The sequence below is a fragment of the Saimiri boliviensis genome, chromosome 11, assembly GCF_048565385.1.
Source record: "Saimiri boliviensis isolate mSaiBol1 chromosome 11, mSaiBol1.pri, whole genome shotgun sequence".
NCBI classification, from domain to species: Eukaryota; Metazoa; Chordata; class Mammalia; order Primates; family Cebidae; genus Saimiri; species Saimiri boliviensis.
In genome coordinates, this window is record NC_133459.1 from 68,129,252 (window position 1) to 68,148,883 (window position 19,632).

Here is a 19,632-nt window from a genome sequence, read left to right on the forward strand (position 1 = left end):
TTGTGTTGGTTTGACAAATAGTTGAATATGATGGGGTAGTGATCATGATTAATTTTAATAGCATAGGGAGCTGAATAATTTTTAAGAGTGAGGGGGCAAGATTATGTGAGGATTCTGTGGGTTTAGCTGCTTTGTACAGTTATGGATGTTGGTTAGTGGTGTTACTGGTTGATCGTTATTTGTAAGTATTTATGTTGCAATTGAAATAACTTGAGGTAATAAGTTAGACAATCAATAGTAAATTTAACGTGGGTGGAACTAAAAAAGAGGAAATAACGTTTAATTAAGCCTTTTTGGGTACATATAGTGATGGATGCTGAAATTTGGATTTGTAAAATCATTTTTGGTATAGACTTTTCTAATTAAATTAGGTCTAATAGAAGTAAAGCCATATTTTGACCTGTGGATAAGCCTGAGTGAGGAGTTGAGCAGTGGATTGCGGCAGGAGAAAAGTCTCATATGTTAGAGAATTTGAATATCTGTAATGGGTGTTTTAGTTTGAAGTTGTTGGTTATGGGATTAAGCTCTACTGCTTGTAAGAGGCCCAAGGTGTGATAGGTGAATAATTTTCTGAACCAGCCTTCTCCGAGAGTGAATTGCTCTTGAGAAATAACTGTCTATCTCTTCCTTGGCCACTAATGTTAAGAAAACAACAAACATCTTTGATCTCCTCCATGTTGCAGAGACCTTTATTGAAAAAAATAGATTGCTATTTCTTCAACATGCAAAATAACACCTAGCTGAATGCTGATGCTGGTGTCATTTTCTTTACTTGGGATTCCCTTTCTACCTTCTTCACCTGGTGAACTCATTATCTCTTAAGCCCTAATTCCAGTGTTATCTTACATAAAGCCATCTGTAGGTCAGGCTCTGATTACAAGCTCTCATAGTACTCTGATTTCTGGGTATCATGAATCCCAACCATAATAAAATATTAATTTTATAATCATTTAGTATCTGAATTATATGATAGAATGTATGCCCCATTAGGGCAGCAACTGTGTCTGTTTTGTTAATCCTTGAATTGCTATGACACACAAAATAAGACCTCATAATTGCCACTGTTATTACTAATTGGAAGCTTTTATAACTACTCCATTAGGTTGAGAGGACCTGAAGGCCATAGCCACATACGAATCCCCATCCTTAGCCCAGTGCCTAGAATCTAATATGTACTGAAAAGATGTTTGTTAAATTGATTTTGAAATTTAATTATCTGGTTAATGAAATTAAAATGCTTTAATTAGGACCAGGTGTGGTGATTGACACCTGTAATACCAGCACTTTTGGTGCTGGGGTGGGCAGATCACTTGAACCCAGGAGTCTGAGACCAGCCTGGGCAACATGGTGAAACTTCATCTCTACAAAAAATACAAAAATTAGCCAGACACAGTGGCATACATCTGTAGTCCCAGCTATTTGCAAGACTGAGGCACAAGAATCCCTTGAACCCAAGAGGAGCAGGTTGCAGTGAGCTGAGGTCACACCATTGCACTCCAGCCTGGGCAACAGAGCCAGACCCTGTTTAAAAAAAAAAAAAAAAAAAAAGCTTTAATTTTCAGAGACCTTGTAAAGTGAAGTATCAGTATAGTACAAAAATAAAGAGACTAGATAATCAACTTGTTTTTTCCACATGACAAAAATGATTCGAAGAATCAGACTTTTCTTGCTCTTTGGGCAATTAGCCAAGTGTTATCACATTGACAAAAAAAATTAATCCTTCTTCAATGAAACTCAAGTTCAGAAGCATAATTTTTATGGGAGTATGTTGAGAAGCAATGGTTGATGCAAGATTTGCTTTATGTAACTATAATTACCCATAAGAAAGAGTGCAATTAGACTTCTGTGTCTTTTACAGTTCTTTGATTGAAGTGAGTTTTTATTATGAGGCACATTTCACAATGGTCTCGTTTAGAGTAGATTTCTTACCCATTGTTATTTTTATTGTACAGTCCATTATTTCTGATAGCAGTCCTATTATATTTTATTTCACAACTTCCAAGTGCTGATTGATATAGTCATTTTTTTGGCATGATAACCTTTATGACAAATTATATCCATGGGAAAAATTATTCTTGATTAGGGCCAATCAGAAAGTTATCCTAAGTGAAAATTGTTCTTAAGTTGCTATTGCACCAGAGAGCCAGGCAAGATGGCTGAATAGGAACAGCTTGGGCCTGCAGCTCCCAGCAAGACCAAAGCAGAAGGCAGGTGAATTCTGCATTTCCAAATGAGGTACCCAGTTTATCTCACTGGGACTGGTTAGACAACGAGTGCAGCCCATATAGGGCGAGCAGAAACAGGGTGGAGCATTGCTTCACCAGGGAAGTGCAAGGGGTCTGGGAACCTCCTCTCCTAGCAAAGGGAAGTTGTGAGGGACCCTGCCATGAGGGACAGTGCTGTCTGGCCCAGATGCTACACTTTTCCCACAGATTTTGCAACCCACAGACCAGGAGATTCCCTCAGGTACCTACACCACACAGGCCCTAGGTTTCAACACAAAACTGAATGGCAATTTGGGCAGACACTGAGCCAGCTGAGTGAGTTTTTGTAGTATCCCAGTGGCACCTGGAATATCAGCGAGACAGAACTGTTCACTCGCCTGAAAAGAGGGCTGAAGCCAGGGAGCCAAGTGGTCTACTTCAGCAGATTTCACCTCCATGGAGCCCGGCAAGCTAAGGTGCACTGGCTTGAAATTCTCACTGCCAACACAGCAGTCTGAAGTCAACCTGGGATGCTCAAGCTTAGTAGGTGGAAGGGCATCCACCATTACTGAGGCTGGAGTAGGCAGTTTTCCCTTCACAGTGTAAACAAACGCACCTGGAAATTTGGACTAAGAAAAGCCTCCCTCGGTGCCACAAAGCTGCTATAGCCAGACTGCATCTTTAGATTCCTCCTCTCTGGGCAAGGCATCTCTGAAAGAATGGCAGCAGCCCCAGTCAGGGGCTTATAAATAAAACTCCCATCTCCCTGGGAAAGAGCACCTGGGGGGAGGGGCGGTTGTGGGCACAGTTTCAGTAGACTTAAACATTCCTGCCTGCTGGCTCTGAAAGAGTAACAGATCTCCCAGCATAGTGCTCGAGCTCTGCTAAGGGACAGACTGCGTCCTCAAGTAGGTCCCTGACCACTGAGCCTCCTGACTGGGAGACATCTCCCAGCAGGGACCAACAGACACCTCATACAGGAGATCTCTGGCAGGCATCTGGCGGGTGCTCCTCTGGGACGAAGCTTCCAGAGGAAGGAGCAGGCAGTAATGTTTGCTGTTCCGCAGCCTCCACTGGTGATACCCAGGCAAACAGAGTTTGGAGAAGACCAGAAAAAAAAAAAAAAAAAAAAAAAAAAAAAAAAAAAAACCTCCAGCAGACCTGCAGAAGAGGGACCTCACTGTCAGAAAGAAAACTAACAAACACAAAGCAATAGCATCACATCAACCAAAAGGATGACCACAGAAAAACTCCATCTGAAGTTCACCAACAGCAAAGACCAAAGGTAGATAAATTCACGAAGATGAAGAAAAACCAGTGCAGAAAGGCTGAAAATTCCAGAAACCAGAATGCCTCTTCTCCTCAAAAGGATCACAACTCTGCACCAGCAAGAGAACAAAACTGGATGGAGAATAAGTTTGACGAATTGACAGAAGTAGCCTTAAGAAGGTGGGTAATAACAAACTCCTACAAGCTAAAGGAACATGTTCTAACCCAATGCAAGAAGCTAAGAACTTTCAAAAAGGGTTAAAGGAATTGCTAACTAGAATTACTGTAGGGAATCCATGAGTCCCACACATTGGGTGCCAGAATGCAGGAATCCATGAGCCCCACATTGGGCACCAGAATGTAGGGAGCCAGCCTTACATCACCCATGGGTACCCCAAGTTCATTGGCGACAAAGGAATGAGAAAAAGACAAATTAAGAGAGACAGTGGGACCAGGGGGCCATCAGTTTATTACTCTGAAGGAGGCAATGAAGGCCCTGAGTTCTGATCATCCACAATATTTATTGATTATAATCACTTTGATCTATAGGGTAGGAGTGGAGTGAATCAGTGAGCTGGAAGTGAATCAGTGAGCTGGAACTGGTGTATCATCCTAAGGATTGATAACAGTGGTGGTTTGGGAGTTTTACAAAACAAGAACATGTAGTTATATTTAGCTTATTATCTATGTACAGCTGGTGGAACACAGACCTTACAAGAAGCCTGCAAGTCTGGCTATGTCATAGTGCTGTGAAGGGGTTTTACATCCTTGAGCACAATGTTTATGGTAACAGAGCCTAAGTCACCCTGCACCAGAACATGAGGCATGATGAGGCCTTCCTCCTCAGAGACCTCCTGTGGCCTTTTGCAGTTTGTTGTTCCTTGTTTATGTGTTACTCATAACCAATTTAGTTAGGCACTCAGTAAGTCCTTTCTCCTTTGCTGTTTTTTCTGACAAATAACCAACTTAAAGAAGAACATAAATGGCCTGATGGAGTGGAAAAACACAGCATAAGAACTTCACAAAGCATTCACAAGTACCAATACCCAAATCAATCAAGCAGAAGAAAGGATATCAGAGACTGAAGATCAACTTAATGAAATAAAGCATGAAGGCAAGATTAGAAAGAAATGAATAAAGAAGAATGAACAAAGCCTCCAAGAAATATGGGACTACATGAAAAGACCAAACCTACATTTGATTGGTGTATCTGAAAGTGACGGGGAGAATGGAACCAAATTGGAAAACATACTTCAGGATATTATCCAGGAGAACTTTCCCAACCTAGCAAGGCAGGCCAACATTCAAATTCAGGAAATACAGAGAACACTACAAATATATTCCTTGAAAAGAGCAACCTCAAGACACAAAATTGTCAGATTTACCAAGGTTGAAATAAAGAAAAAAATGTTAAGGGCAGCCAGAAAGAAAGGTTGGGTTACCCACAAGGGAAGCCCATCAGACTAACAGCAGATCTCTCCCCAGAAACCTTACAAGTGAGAAGAGAGTGGGAACCAATATTCAATATTCTTAAAGAATTTTCAACCCAGAACTTCATATCCAACCAAACTAAGCTTCATAAGTAAAGAAGAAATAAAATCCTTTACAGGAAAGCAATTTCTGAGAGATTTTGTCACCAACAGACCTGCGTTACAAGAGCTCCTGAAGGAAGCACTAAATATGGAAAGGAAAAACTGGTATGAGCTACTGCAAAAACAAACCAAAATGTAAAGACTACTGACAATATGAAGAAACTACATCAACTAATGGGCAAAATATCCAGCTAGCATCATAATGACAGGATCAGATTCACACATAACAATATTAATCTTGAATGCAAATGGGCCAAATGCCCCAATTAAAAGACACAGACTGGCAAATTGGATAAAGGGTTAAGACCCATCAGTGTGCTATATTCAGGAGACCCATCTCATGTGCAAAGACACACATGCGCTCAAAACAAAGGGATGGAGGAAGATTTACCAAGCAAATGGAAAGCAGAAAAAAGCAGAGATAGCAATCCTAGTCTCTGATAAAACAGACTTTAAACCAACAAAGATCAAAAAACGCAAGAAAGGGCATTACATAATGCTAAAGGGATAGATGCAACAAGAAGAGCTAACTATCCTAAATATATATACACCCAATACAGGAGCACCCAGATTCATGAAGCAAGTTCTTAGAGACCTACACAGAGACTTAGATTCCCACAAAATAATAGTGGGAGACTTTAACATACCATTGTCAATATTAGAAAGATCAATGAGACAGAGAATTAAATGATATTCAGGACTTGAACTCAGCTCTGAACCAAGAGGATCTAATAGACATCTACAGAACTCTCCACCACAAATCAACAGAATATACATTCCTCTCAGCACCACATAGCACTCATCATAAAATCATCCACATAATTGGAAGTATAACACTTCTTAGCAAATGCAAGAGAATGGAAATCATAACAACACACTCTCTGAGATCACAGTGCAATCAAATTAGAACTCAGGATTAAGACACTCACTCAAAACTGCACAACTGCTTGGAAACTGAACAACCTGCTCCTGAATGACTACTGGATAAATAATGAAATTAAGGCAGAAATAAATAAGTTCTTTGAAGCCAATGAGAACCAAAATAAAATGTACCAGAATCTCTGGGACACAGCAAAAGCAAAGTTTACAAGGAAATGTATAGCACTAAATGCCCACAGGAGAAAGGGGAAAAGATCTAAAATCAACACCCTAACATCACAATTAAAAGAACTAGAGAAGCAAGAGCAAACAAATTCAAAAGCTAGCAGAAGGCAAGAAATAACTAAGATCAAAGCAGAACTAAAAGAGATATAGATGTAAAAAAATGCTTCAAAAATAAATGAATACAGGAGCTGGTTTTTGAAAAGATTAACAAAATAGACCACTAGCCAGAGTCATAAAGAAGAAAAGAGAGAAGAGTCAAATAGACACAACAAAAAAAGGAAAAGAGGAGATTGCCACTAATCCCACAGAAATACAAACTAACATCAGAGAATACTATAAACACCTCTCCTCAATTAAACTAGAAAATCTAGAAGAAATGGGCAAAGTTCGAGACACATACACCCTCCCAAGACTAAACCAGGAAGAAGATGAATTCCTGAATAGACCAGTAAAAAATTCTGAAATGAGGCAGTAATTAATAGCCCACCAACCAAAAAAAAGCCCAGGACCAGATAGATTCACAGCCAAATTCTCCCAGAGGTACAAAGAGGAGCTGGTATCATTCCTTCTGAAACTATTCCAAACAATAGAAAAAGAGGAACTCCTCCCTAACTCATTTTATGAGGCCTCATCCTGATGCTAAAACCTGACAGAAACATAACAAAAAAAGAAAATTTCAGGCCAATATTCCTGATAAACATTGATGTAAAAATCCTCAATAAAATACTGGCAAACAGAATCCAGCAGCACATCAAAAAGCTTATCCATCATGATCAAATCAGCTTTATCCCTGGGATGCAAGGCTGGTGCAACATACACAAATCAATAAACATAATCCATCACGTAAACAGAATCAATGACAAAAACCACATGAGTATCTCAATAGATGCAGAGAAGGCCTTAAATAAAATTCAACACGTTTTCATGCTAAAAACACTCAATGAACTAGGTATTGATGGAACATTTCTCAGAATAACAGGAACTATTTATGACAAACCCACACCCAATATCATACTAACTGGACAAAAGCTGGGAGCATTCCCTTTGAAAACCAGCATAAGACAAGGATGCCCTCTCTCACCACTCCTATTCAACATAGTATTGGAAGTTCTGGCCAGGGCAATCAGGTAAGAGAAAGAAAAAAGGGTATTCAAATAGGAAGAGAGGAAGTCAAATTGTGTCTGTTTGCAAATGACATGATTATGTATTTAGAAAACCCCATTGTCTCAGCCTAGAAACTTCTTAAGCTGATAAGCAACTTCAGCAAAGTATCAGGATACAAAATCAATGTGCAAAAATCACAAGCATTCCTATACACCAATAATAGAGGGTCAAATCATGAGCAAACTTCCGTTCACAATTGCTGCAAAGGGAATAAAATACCTAGGAATACAACTTATAAGGGATGTGAAGGACTTCTTCAAGAAGAATAAAACCACTGCTCAAGGAAATAAGGTAAGACACAAACAAATGGAGAAACATTCCATGCTCATTGATAGGAAGAATCAATATCATGAAAATGGCCATACTATCCAAAGTAATTTATAGATTCAATGCTATTCCCATCAAGCTACCATTAACTTTCTTCACAGAATTACAAAAAAACTACTTTAAATTTAATATGGAACCACAAAAGAGCCCATATAGCCAAGACAATTCTAAGCAAAAAAAATACAAAGCTGAAGGCATCACGCTACCTGACTTTAAAACTATACTACAAGGCTACAGTAACCTAAACAGCATAGTACTGGTACCAAAACAGATATATCGATCAATGGAACAGAACAGAGGCCTCAGAAATAACACCGCACATCTACAACCATCTGATCTTTGACAAACCTGACAAAAACAAGCAATGGGGAAAGGATTTCCTTTTTAATAAATGGTGTTGGGAAAACTGGCTAGCCATATATAGAAAACTGAAACTGTACCCCTTCCTTATACCTTATACAAAAATTAACTCAAGATGCATTAAAAACTTAAATGTAAGAACTAAAACCCTACAAACCGTAAAAGAAAACCTAGGTGATATCATTCAGGACATAAGCATGGGCAAAGACTTCATGATTAAAACACCAAAAGCAATTGCAACAAAGCCAAAATTGATAAATGGGATCTAATTAAACTAAAGAGCTTCTGCACAGCAAAAGAAACAATCATTAGAGTAAACAGACAACCTACAGAATGGGAGAAAATTGGTGCAATCTATTCATCTGACAAAGGGCTAATATCCAGAATCCGAAAGAACTTATACAGGTTTACAAGAAAAAAACAAACAACCACATCAGAAAGTGAGTGAAGGATCTTAACAGACACTTCTCAAAAAAAGACATTTATGCTGCCAGAAAACCTATGAAAAAAGCTCATTATCACTGGTCATTAGGGAAATACAAATCAAAAGCACAATGAGATACCATCTCATGGCATTTAGAATGGCAACCATTAAAAAGTCAGGGAACAACAGATGCTGGAGAGGATGTTGAGAAATAGGAACTCTTTTATACTGTTGCTGGGAGTGTAAGTTAGTTCAACCATTGTGGAAGACAGTGTGGTGATTCCTCAAGGATCTAGAACCAGAAATACCATTTGACCCAGCAATCCCAGTACTGAGTATATACCCAAAGGATTATAAATCATGCTACTGTAAAGGCACATGCACACATGTGTTTATTGCAGCACTGTTCACAATAGTAAAGACTTCGAACCACCCAGATGCCCATCAATGATAGACTGGATAAAGAAAATGTGGCACATATACACCATGGAATCCTATGCAGCCATGAAAAGGATGAATTCATGTCCTTTGCAGGGACCTGGATGAAGCTGGAAACCATCATTCTCAGCAAACTAACACAGGAACAGAAAACCAAACACCACATGTTCTTACTCATAAGTGGGAGTTGAACAATGAGAACACATGGGCACAAAGAGGGGAACATCACACACCAGGCTTGTGGGTTTAGGGGAGAGATAGCATTAGGAGAAATACCTAATTAAGATGATGGGTTGATGGGTGCAGCAAATGACAATGGCACATGTATACCTATGTAAAAAACCTGTATGTTCTGCTCATGTATCCCAGAATTTGAAGTATAATTTTTTAAAGTAGCTATTGAAAATGAATATATGCAGCTTAATGTACACAAAATTTCAATTATTAAATAAAATCTCATTTTATTCCAATGTACTGATAGACACTATTCACAAATATACCAGAAATAAAGGTTTTAGCATTCAAATTTTAAGAGAAGCGTCTCTAGGAATACCTTACGTAAAAGAAATAACAGTGTTGAGTCAGAAACAAGTTGAGTTCAATGCTCTACTAAGAAGAAACAACTTACAGGAAAATAACTTTTGAGTAATTTTTGGAAAGATATAGTAAATATAAAAAAGGAATACAAATGTGAAAAATATCAACATATTTAATTCTGAACTAATTAAAAGTAAAACAATGCATGTAGAATCATAGACATGGTTTCTGAATTCAGAAATTATAAACATTGGAAATCACTCTGATATCGACAGAATAATTGATGAAAAAATAAGAAAATGGAAAGCTAGAGTATTGAAAAATCAAATGTAGGAAGGAAAAAACATAAAGAGTACTCTGAATCCTAAATGACTTATAAAATTTTCTTTTTTTAGTCTTTTGAGTAATATAAAAAATAATGAAAATGTATTGTTATATATGTTCTATTTATTTTTAAATTATTTAAATGTACTCTCTCATTATCTTTTTTTTTTTTTTTTTACATTTTCCAAACTTTATTTTAGGTTAAGGGGAACAAGCGCTGGTTTGTTATATTAGTGAATTGCATGTCACAAGGGTTTGTTGTACAGATTATTTTGTCACCCAGGTAATGAGCATCATAACAATAAGTGGTTTTTCTGTCTTCACCCTCCTCCCACCCACAACCCTTGAGTCGGTCCTGGTTTCTGTTTCCTTTTTTGTGTCCATATATACTCAATATTTAGTTCCCATTTATAAGTGAGAATATGCAGTATTTCGTTTTCTGTGCCTACATTACTTCACTTAAGATAATGCCCTCCAGTTCCATCTCTGTTGCTGCAAAGGATATGATCTCATTCTTTTTTATTATTTTACATTATTACATATTTAATATTCTACATGCACATCATAGAATATTACATAGTTGCCATAAAAAAGAATGCAGTCATGTCCTCAGTGGTAGACTTTATTCAATTTACTATTGATGGGCATTTAAGTTGATTCCATATCTTTGCTATTGTAAATAGTGCTGTGATGAAAATACACATGCATATGTCTTTATGGTACAATGATTTATATTCCTTTGGGTATACACCCAACAATGGGATTGCTAGATCAAATGGTCATTTTGTTTTAAGTTCTTTGAGAAATCGCCGAACTGCTTTCCACAATGACTATTTACATTCCCATCAACAGTGTTTAAGTGTTCCCTTTTCTCCAAAACCTCACCAGCATCTGTTATTTTTTGACTTAATGATAGCCATTCTGACTGGTGTGAGATGTTATCTTGTTGTTTTTATTTGCATGCTTCCCTCCCTCTTAAATCAAGGAGGAAACTCTCAGAATCTCCTCCAACAGAGTCCTCTACCCGTTCCAGTGGGCAGAACTGGGTCATAAGTTCATGTCCTAGCTGCAAAAGAAATTTGGATAGTGACGATATGGCATTTCTAGTCTCTGATGCAGGGCAGGTTCTGCTGGCAAATAAGAAAAGTAGCTGCGTGGGAAATAGCCATGGCTACTTTGGCAGATTACTTTTCAAGGTCCTTAGTCTCTAACGTTCAAATCCTCTGACAGCTTAGTCATGGAGTTATGCCTATATGATACACCAGTTAGGGTATCAACAATCTAAGGCCAAACTATGTAAAAGTACAGTCAGATCCCTGCAGATGGAAAATATTTGAAATAATAATAATAAATAATAACAACAATTTTAAAAATACAAGTTAGAAAACAATACAGTCTAACAACTCTTTACAAAACATCTACATTATATCAGGTGTTTACATTGTATTAGGTATTTCAAGTAACCTAGAGTTAAAGTGTACAGGAGGATGTGTGTAGGTTATGTGCAACTACTATACCATTTTGCAAGAACTAGAGCATCAGTGAATGTTTTTATATCCATGAAGGTCATGAAACCAATTTCCCCAAGGGCACTGAGCAATGATTGTACATAAATATTAATACTCAGAAAGCCCAATATAACAAGTAATAACTTTTTCAATGAAATGTAGCCAGAAAACAATGAGCCTGACATACTTGTCTGCGTATCCTTTTGTATGCATACTGTATATGCATGTATTAAAGGAATCTTTTAGAAAAGAAACTTGTTATCTTTAAGAGTTCTAAAACAGCTTAACTTGGCTGAACTATTTTTTCAGTAGCATTCAACATCCCTTCATGAGCATATAATGTAGGTTGCAATATGTTCTAATGAAAATGGGCATATTAGTAACTGATTATGTTTCTCATAACCTTTTGATTGGACTGCTGCATGCATTCTAGGATCTTCAGCTCTGGCATAGTAGCATCCCCCAGAAATAATGTCATTGTTCCTGCTTAGAAGGTACCTTTTCCCCTACAAAGAGCTCAAAAGGCCTATCAAGCATGATTATATCTTTGCTGTGTTACCATTAGTTAGGATTGCACAATAATTTTCAGTCAGTAGAAAATTCATGTACAGCATAAATGAATAATTAGTTCTGGTTATAAACTCAAGAAGACTATATAGAGGGTAATGAAATTCAGGCTTCTCCTCCATCTAATTAGACCCTTCATTTAAAGCAGTAGTGCAATATTTGTCCTATAGCCAGTTGCTGTTAGTAAGTTACAATTTTACAATTTAATCTTTCTACTTTATTTAACAAGTACACCTTACTATATAAACAAGATGTATTCTTAAAAGGTTACTCATGAAGTTATTTCTTTGTACAAAATCTTTTTTTGTATTGTGCATTAAATTAGAGATAATTATAGGAAAGAAAACTTTTTCAATAAGATATCACAAGATTAACCTAAACTGTTCAATGTTGAATATCTAAAAGGAAAAAAAAATGCTAAGGAAATACTCAAAATACGTGACAGATTAATGCAAATTATATATTTTCAATGTTTATCCTAATAATGTAAATAGTGCAAGGAGGAATACCTTAATTGATAAACATTAACAAAGTGGCCTTAAAAATTAGGTCTTCCAAATATTCTTTTACAAAATAATAGATGTTTAATTTGGTCACACATCCTTTTGGAAGATGCCAGAAGCCAATTTGGCTTTTTGTTGTTCTTGGGGGAAGTTGAGTTGAAATGCTGAAAAGTGCATAAAAATCACAGCTGTGACATTGGTTTAAGATATAGTATTAACTAAAGGAAATGTTTTATATAAAACATTTGATTATAAAAATTATGTTTCATCTGCCGTCAGACACTAGGTATTTAATATTTCCTGGTTTATAACAACAATAAGTTACGCTTTCTCATAATGAGGTATTCCTGCAGTTTGCTTGTGTGTGTGTGTGTGTGTGTGTGTGTGAGAGAGAGAGAGAGAGAGAGAGAGAGAGAGAGAGAGACCGAGTTTCATCCTTGTTGCCCAGGCTGAAGTGCAGTGGTACAATCTCGGCTCACTGCAACCTCCTCCTCCCGAGTTCAAGTGATGCTCCTGCCTTAGCCTCCCACCATGCCTGTCTAATTTGTTTGTATTTTTAGTAGAGACAGTGTTTCACCATGTTGGCCAGGCTGGTCTCAAACTCCTGATTTCAGGTGATCCACCCACCTCAGCCTCCCAAAGTGCTGGGATTACAGGTGTGAGCCACTGCGCCCAGCCTGAGTTGCATTTTTAAAGAATACAAATTCCTGGGCCTTGCAGTCTTCAGTAACTGTGCTGTAAAGAGCAATTTATTTCTAAAATTTTGTAATATGCCATTTATTCAAAGAGATGAATTAATAACAAAAGAAGAACATGATTATGTGATAAAATTGGCAGGTCTAAATCATAAAATGCAAATGTCCATTAAACATGGGACACAGAGTAAGCAAAATGGAAAAATTATTTTTTTAAGTTTCAATAAGAGAGGGACATCAGACAGCAACAACTAGATGTTTTTCTGTCCTTGTGCCATGAATAGCCGGTAATTGGAAAGAGTGAGCACATTTGAAAACAAATTAAAAACCAGAATCCATAAGCCCATGCCAAAAATTTGCAGAATCCTGAGTCAGCAAATCCAAGTTACTGCACTGGAAATTTATGGGAAAACAACATTCCAGCCAAATTTACGTGGCTTTAAAGGATATCGTACAATTAAATAGATAACCTCTGAATCTGATAGAAATAAAATAATAGGTTGTACAATTTTATCAGTGACAGACGTACCAAAATATTACATAAATTCCATCACTGCTTCAAGTGGAATCTTTGCCAGCTTTGCAACTGGATAAATGCTGTAAAGTGATAGCGTGATAGGAAGGACTTAATTTTAATAATGACAACCAAAATGACATTAATTTTAATAACTACAACCAAAATGACAGCATTGAGAGCAAATGTCCCTGGATTCCAGCAGTATTCCTCATTATTTGAAATAAGGATTTCAAACAATATGTAAACATAAATAGTTATCTAATGGCAATTTTATAATGATAAATATTCTCAATCCTTAATTTATCTGTTATATCTATATTCAAGGGTTTGAAAACTTAAATATTCTTAGACTTTAAGAACAAGTATAGACCAGTGTTGAGAGACTATGTCTTGTCCAAACCTGGCATGTCTGTGTTTGTAAATAAAGCTTTGTTGGAACAAAACAGTGTCTATTTGTTAATGTATCATCTATGGCTTTTTTTTTTTTTTTTTTTTTGAGACGGCGTTTCACTCTTGTTACCCAGGCTGGAGTGCAATGGCACGATCTTGGCTCACCGCAACCTCCGCCTCCTGGGTTCAGGCAATTCTCCTGCCTCAGCCTCCTGAGTAGTTGGGATTACAGGCATGTGCCACCATGCCCAGCTAATTTTTTTTTGTATTTTTAGTAGAGACGGGGTTTCACCATGTTGACCAGGATGGTCTCGATCTCTTGACCTCGTGATCCACCCGCCTCGGCCTCCCAAAGTGCTGGGATTACAGGCTTGAGCCACCGCACCCGGCTCATCTATGGCTTTTTATGTTACAATGTCAGAATTGAGTAATTGAGATAGAGACCATACGGACTACAGAGCCTGAAACATTTGCAATGCGGCCCTTTGCAGAGAATGTTTGCTGACTTGTGGCATAGAATATAGTGACTTGTAGAGCACATTTTTTTTTTTATAAAAGCATTCATGTTTAAGCAATGGTCAAGCCAGACAAAACAGGCCAGATTCAGATGGCTGGCCAGTGCTGGGAAAAAGAGATGAAGATCCTATGTCACTGTCAATGATTTTCTGTGTGATATGGAGCAAGTCACCAGTTCTCCTCTACTAAGAAGGAAGTCTCTCCCTTTGCTGAGGTTACAGTACATAAGGCCAAATGCAAAAACACATCATCTTTAAGAAGAATGTGACACTGAGCCAGAGAGCTATTTCCAAAATAATCATAAATGCGAGGAGAACCTGAAGTGAATATTGGGAGCAGAGGTGCAGAGGCTGACACGTCAGAGTTTCAAGCAGACAAATCAGGATGATCTAATCTAATTTAAAAACTCATCATAACCTACTTAAATATACCTAGGCCTCTGTTTTCACAAACTAAGTATGTCTATGATTTCATAGACTGAGATACACAAAATGTATCCTCTGCAAAATGAAGTTTTGGTAGAAAAATTTCTGGCAAAGTGTGCTTCTAGTCTAAGAAATGTCCAGTAGGAAAGAAAAAAAGAAAAAGTTCCTTGGTTACATAACAGGAAATAGTCTAAACTCTTTCCATCTGTTAGAGATTCACAATGAACATTTGTATATTTTGTCTGAGAAGTCCTGCCAATAAGAAGTCTAACATTTTTTTCAGCAAGCTTTGCCAAAATGTACTGCCCATCTGAAATGTTTTAAAAATCATGCAACACCTATAAATCCTTGAAAAAACTTTAGAAAACACTTTCTTAGACAATCTCTAAAGCTTTTTAAAACTCTGAAAGCTTTCCCTAAGTATTTTAGTAGCTAACACAGAGAGTATTTACTATGTGTCAGGTACTATTTACATGGTTTACCTATATAGTAACTATTTTAATCATAATAATAATGCTATAAGTTGGGTATTCTTATTATCATTCTTATATTATAGATGACAAAACTGAGGTTCAAAGACGTTACTTAGCTTGTTCAAAGTCAAACAGCTAGTGAGTGATGGAACCAGGATTCAGACCCAGGTAGTCTGAGTCCAGGGTCCATGGTCTTAACTACTATATATGTATAGTTTTGTTGTTGCTTTTCAGATATTCAGAGAGGTTAAAACTACCTAAACATCTCACTTAATATTTTTTTATTTATAATTTGAATTTTTAAAAAATCTATTATTGGAAATGTCAGGAAGGTTTGAACATAAAGAGTTTGGTGCACTTTGTCCTTATCTGCCTTTAGTTGCTATGCGTATTTCATGATAAGTGACCTAATGTATGTTCATTATAGTATCCATTAAAATAGGCCTATCCGGATTTCTTCTTGACCACTGTTAATTAATCATAGCTGCCTCCTTGGCAGCTATCAATTAATTATAGATGCCTGATAGAAATCGAGTGATTTCTCTTTGTAAATATTCTAGTATTCCAACTTCTTACTGGTAGAGAATCATTCATTCATGCCTGTGTGAATGTCCTCATTTAACCATCACCAGTTGAGAAGCTATTTATGTTGTGAATAACATTGGCAAGTTACTTTCTCTCATGGACTCTAAATCTAGCGGGGGGGTGGGGGTGGGGGAGAACAACAGGTAAACAAATAAAAACTAAGATATTTTCAGTGGTGTTAATAAGAAAATAAATAGGGTAATACATAAAATGAAGGCTGAAAGGATAGTTAATTTTGGTTGGTGGAAAATGAACTAACTTATGAGCTGAAATGAGGAAAAGGGACTATGAGAAGATTTACAGGAAGAACATTGCAGGCAAGAGAAACAATAATAAAAGTAATGATTTAGAAATTGTACACATTTTAACAATTGTACACACATAATGTGACTGTAGATTGGTAAATATTATTTAATACGGCCATTTTAATTAGAACTTTCTCCTTAAGATAACTAAGTTAACATGCAAATGAGTCTAAATCAGCAAGATATTTGATTCAGAGGGATGAAATTCAAATTGTTAGCATTACTGATGGAGAATGTGTGCCAAACTTGTGATCAAGTCCTAGTATTTGCTCCCTGACCTACGGTAGTAATCATATCTTCAAGTTCAGCTGTTTTTATAGGGAAATCAGACTGATAGACTTCCATGTTGGAAGAGGGAGATAGGCTCCAGACCTACACATGCTTGCTTTCACAAAGGAGTATAGCCAATGAGTGCATTTCTCAAGTAGGCTAGTTTGAATAGCTAAGGGAAAACCACATGGGAACCCACCTAGTAGAGTAAGGAGGTAACACATGGAGGTAAGATGCTCACTTTTCTGACAATCAGTAAAGAGGAGATATTTGACAATGTCTGGAAACATTCTGAGGGTGACAAGTGAAAGGTGCTACTGATATCTGGTGGGTACACTGGATGCTACTAAACATCTTAGAGTGCACAAGATAGTCCCCCACAACAAACAAGTATCCCATACAAAGTATCCCATGTTAGTCATGCCAAGCTTGAGAAACACTACATCCCAGAAGTTTTCATTTCCAGTTATGAGGGTAGGACAGTAGTCTTTCCTGCAACATACTCTAATGGGAATTTTTAGAGCCTCTTGACTGGACCAAAATCTTTTACATCCTTTGAGGATGTATTACATATGTAATATTATGTGCATAACACTATCTCAAGCTACAATCTCAAAAAAATCAGTTGATTATATCTCAGCTTTAGAAATACTCTTTCAGTATTTTCATTATTTATTTTTACATTTGCAAGTACTGATTCTTAGAACAAGTTTCTCTAAAACCCAGCTCAAATGTCACTTCTTAAAATTATTCCTAATTACTCAACTGTTAGTTGTTCCTTCTTCTGTGTTCCTATAGCAATTTATACATACATTTATCGTGGCACTTATCACTCTATGAAGTAATTATTCATTTAAAGGTCGTTCCCATTTAGAAAATAAGCCGTTCACAGTAGAGGCTGTGTAGGATGTGCGAAACATCTTACAATGCACACGATAGCCCTCTATGCCAAAGAATTAACCAGTCCAAAATATCGGTAGTGCTGAGGTTGAGAAACCCTGTGTCGCTGGAATCTTTGTAACAAGTGCCCACAGGGCACCTACCATAAAGAAGCACATTATGGGAATGAATGAATGATTGCTCACAAAGAACAGTAACATAAAAATACCATGAGTTCCACTTTATTTTTCTGAGAAAAATAAAATACTTGTTTGTATGCTCATGAAATTAAAACCCTGTTCATATGTTCGTCTAAAAGGAACATTTTTTGGGACAGTTTGACAGAATGATTATAGTTTAGCAATTGGCACATGAACAAGAAAAGTAATAGACTGTGTTATGGACTGTGTAAAATCTTGTGGGTAAGTGAAGACAAACTTAGAAGAGTAAAATATAACAAACAATACTTAATCACATCTCTAAAAGCAGAAATAAGAATATAATATTTTTAAAGGTATAAAATGTAGGGAAACAGTGAAAGACTTCAAAAATGGAAAATGTAATGGCAGAATGAAACTATAGTGATAATTAAAAACTGATAGAAACTAGGGTCATAAATAAAATGAGATAAAATTAAAACGAAACAAATGGTATTTTAAATAAAATAAACTTCAGGAAATGGGCTATAAAACCCCATGGGAAAGCTTTTCTTTCCCCTGGAACCAGCAAAAGAAAAGAATTGTTGCCCATTCAAAAGAATGTCAAAGGAATAGTAGGAAGCTGTATTATAAATTTTAAAATATAGTTTCTCGAGCATGAAGTTATAAACCAAAGGTTTCAAAAGCAATAGAAAAAAGACTTGGCCGGGCACAGTGGCTCACACCTGTAATCCAAGCACTTTGGGAGGCCGAGGTGGGTAGATCACCTGAGATCAGGATTTTGAGACCAGCGCAGCCAACATAGCAAAACCCCATCTCTACTAAAAATACAAATAGCTGCGCACGTGGTGGCAGGTGCGTGTAATCCCAGCTACTTGGGAGGCTGATGCAGGAGAATTGCTTAAACCTGGGAGGCAGAGGTTGCAGTGAGCCGAGATCGCCCCATTGCACTCCAGCCTGGGAGACAAGAGTGAAACTCCACCGCAAAAAAAAGAAAACAGAAAAAGGACTTAGAGGTGGGACAGAGTGTACCTTTCTCCCCAGAAAAGAAATCGATCAAATTTAAACTACACTAATATAAAGGTAAGAAATAAAATTTTTTATATACATTGTCTTGGTCAGACAGTATCTAGCAAGTAGCGGGAGGTCTGAGTACCACCAGGCCCTCAGACATAGGAAACGTTTCAGGCTCTGCAGTTCACAGGGTGTCAGTCAACTACTCAGTTCCGTGGTCGTAGTACAAAAGCAGCCAAATGTATTGGCTAGATACATTAGTAAATAAATACGGCTGTGTTCCAATAAAACTTTATTTACAAAAACAAGAATGCAAAGAGGGAAGATGGCGGCCGAGGGGAAGCTGCCGCCCGGCTGGCAGAGGCGCCGGAGTCGCAGCTCAGGCCGAGTGTACTGCCTCAGCCACGTCGCTAACGCCGGCAGTGGGGGCGACCCGCGGCGACAGCGGCTGGGCGGCAAAAACGGGCAGGGGGCGCCCGCGGGGCCGCTGCTCACACCTCGGGGGAAGCACAGCCAGTCAAGGCCCTCGTGCTGGCGGCGGAGATCACCCGGACCTAGGAGGAGGCCCTGGGGCTGATCCGCGGCTGCATCCAGAAAATCAAGTCGGAAGAGGAGGGCTGGGAGTCTCTGGGCTCACAATGCAGCGACTGCCGCTCGGCCCAGGCTAGGGGAGACCTGGGCGCTCTTAGCGAAGAAGCCGTTTGAAGACGCCTCGTTTGCACTGCGGACAGTGTTACCGGATTCTGGCATCCACATCATTCTCCGCTCGGAGTGAGGGTACGGAGCTCAGGCCTGGCCTCGGGGCGGGGCATGGCGGCTGGGCCTCCTGGCTTCCCAGCTACCCGTCGCCAGTGGCCGAACCCTCCACTCCCTGCCGCCTTTGCACAATATTTATTGTTCCCAAAATGGCTGGGAGGGGGTCTTTCCAGATTGGGGGCCCTGGGGTCCCCACTGCCAGTCCATCCCCAGACTCTCCCTTAAGGAATTGACTTCAGCAGGGGTGGCAGGCTCCCAGACCCAGGGCAGTGTGGTGGGAGGGGTGTTCCAAAGAGAAGGCCTAGTCTGCAGAGCCGCCCCGTGTCCC

At 38.2% G+C, this 19,632-nt stretch overlaps 1 protein-coding gene and 1 pseudogene across 8 annotated transcripts in view; both read left to right on the forward strand.

Annotated features, from left to right (window-relative positions):
- LRRC7 (leucine rich repeat containing 7) overlaps positions 1-19,632 on the forward strand; it is a 565,757-nt gene that overhangs the window by 341,903 nt on the left and 204,222 nt on the right. The window lies entirely within an intron of this gene.
- On the forward strand, positions 15,570-19,323 carry LOC120366071 (peptidyl-prolyl cis-trans isomerase NIMA-interacting 1 pseudogene; annotated as a pseudogene).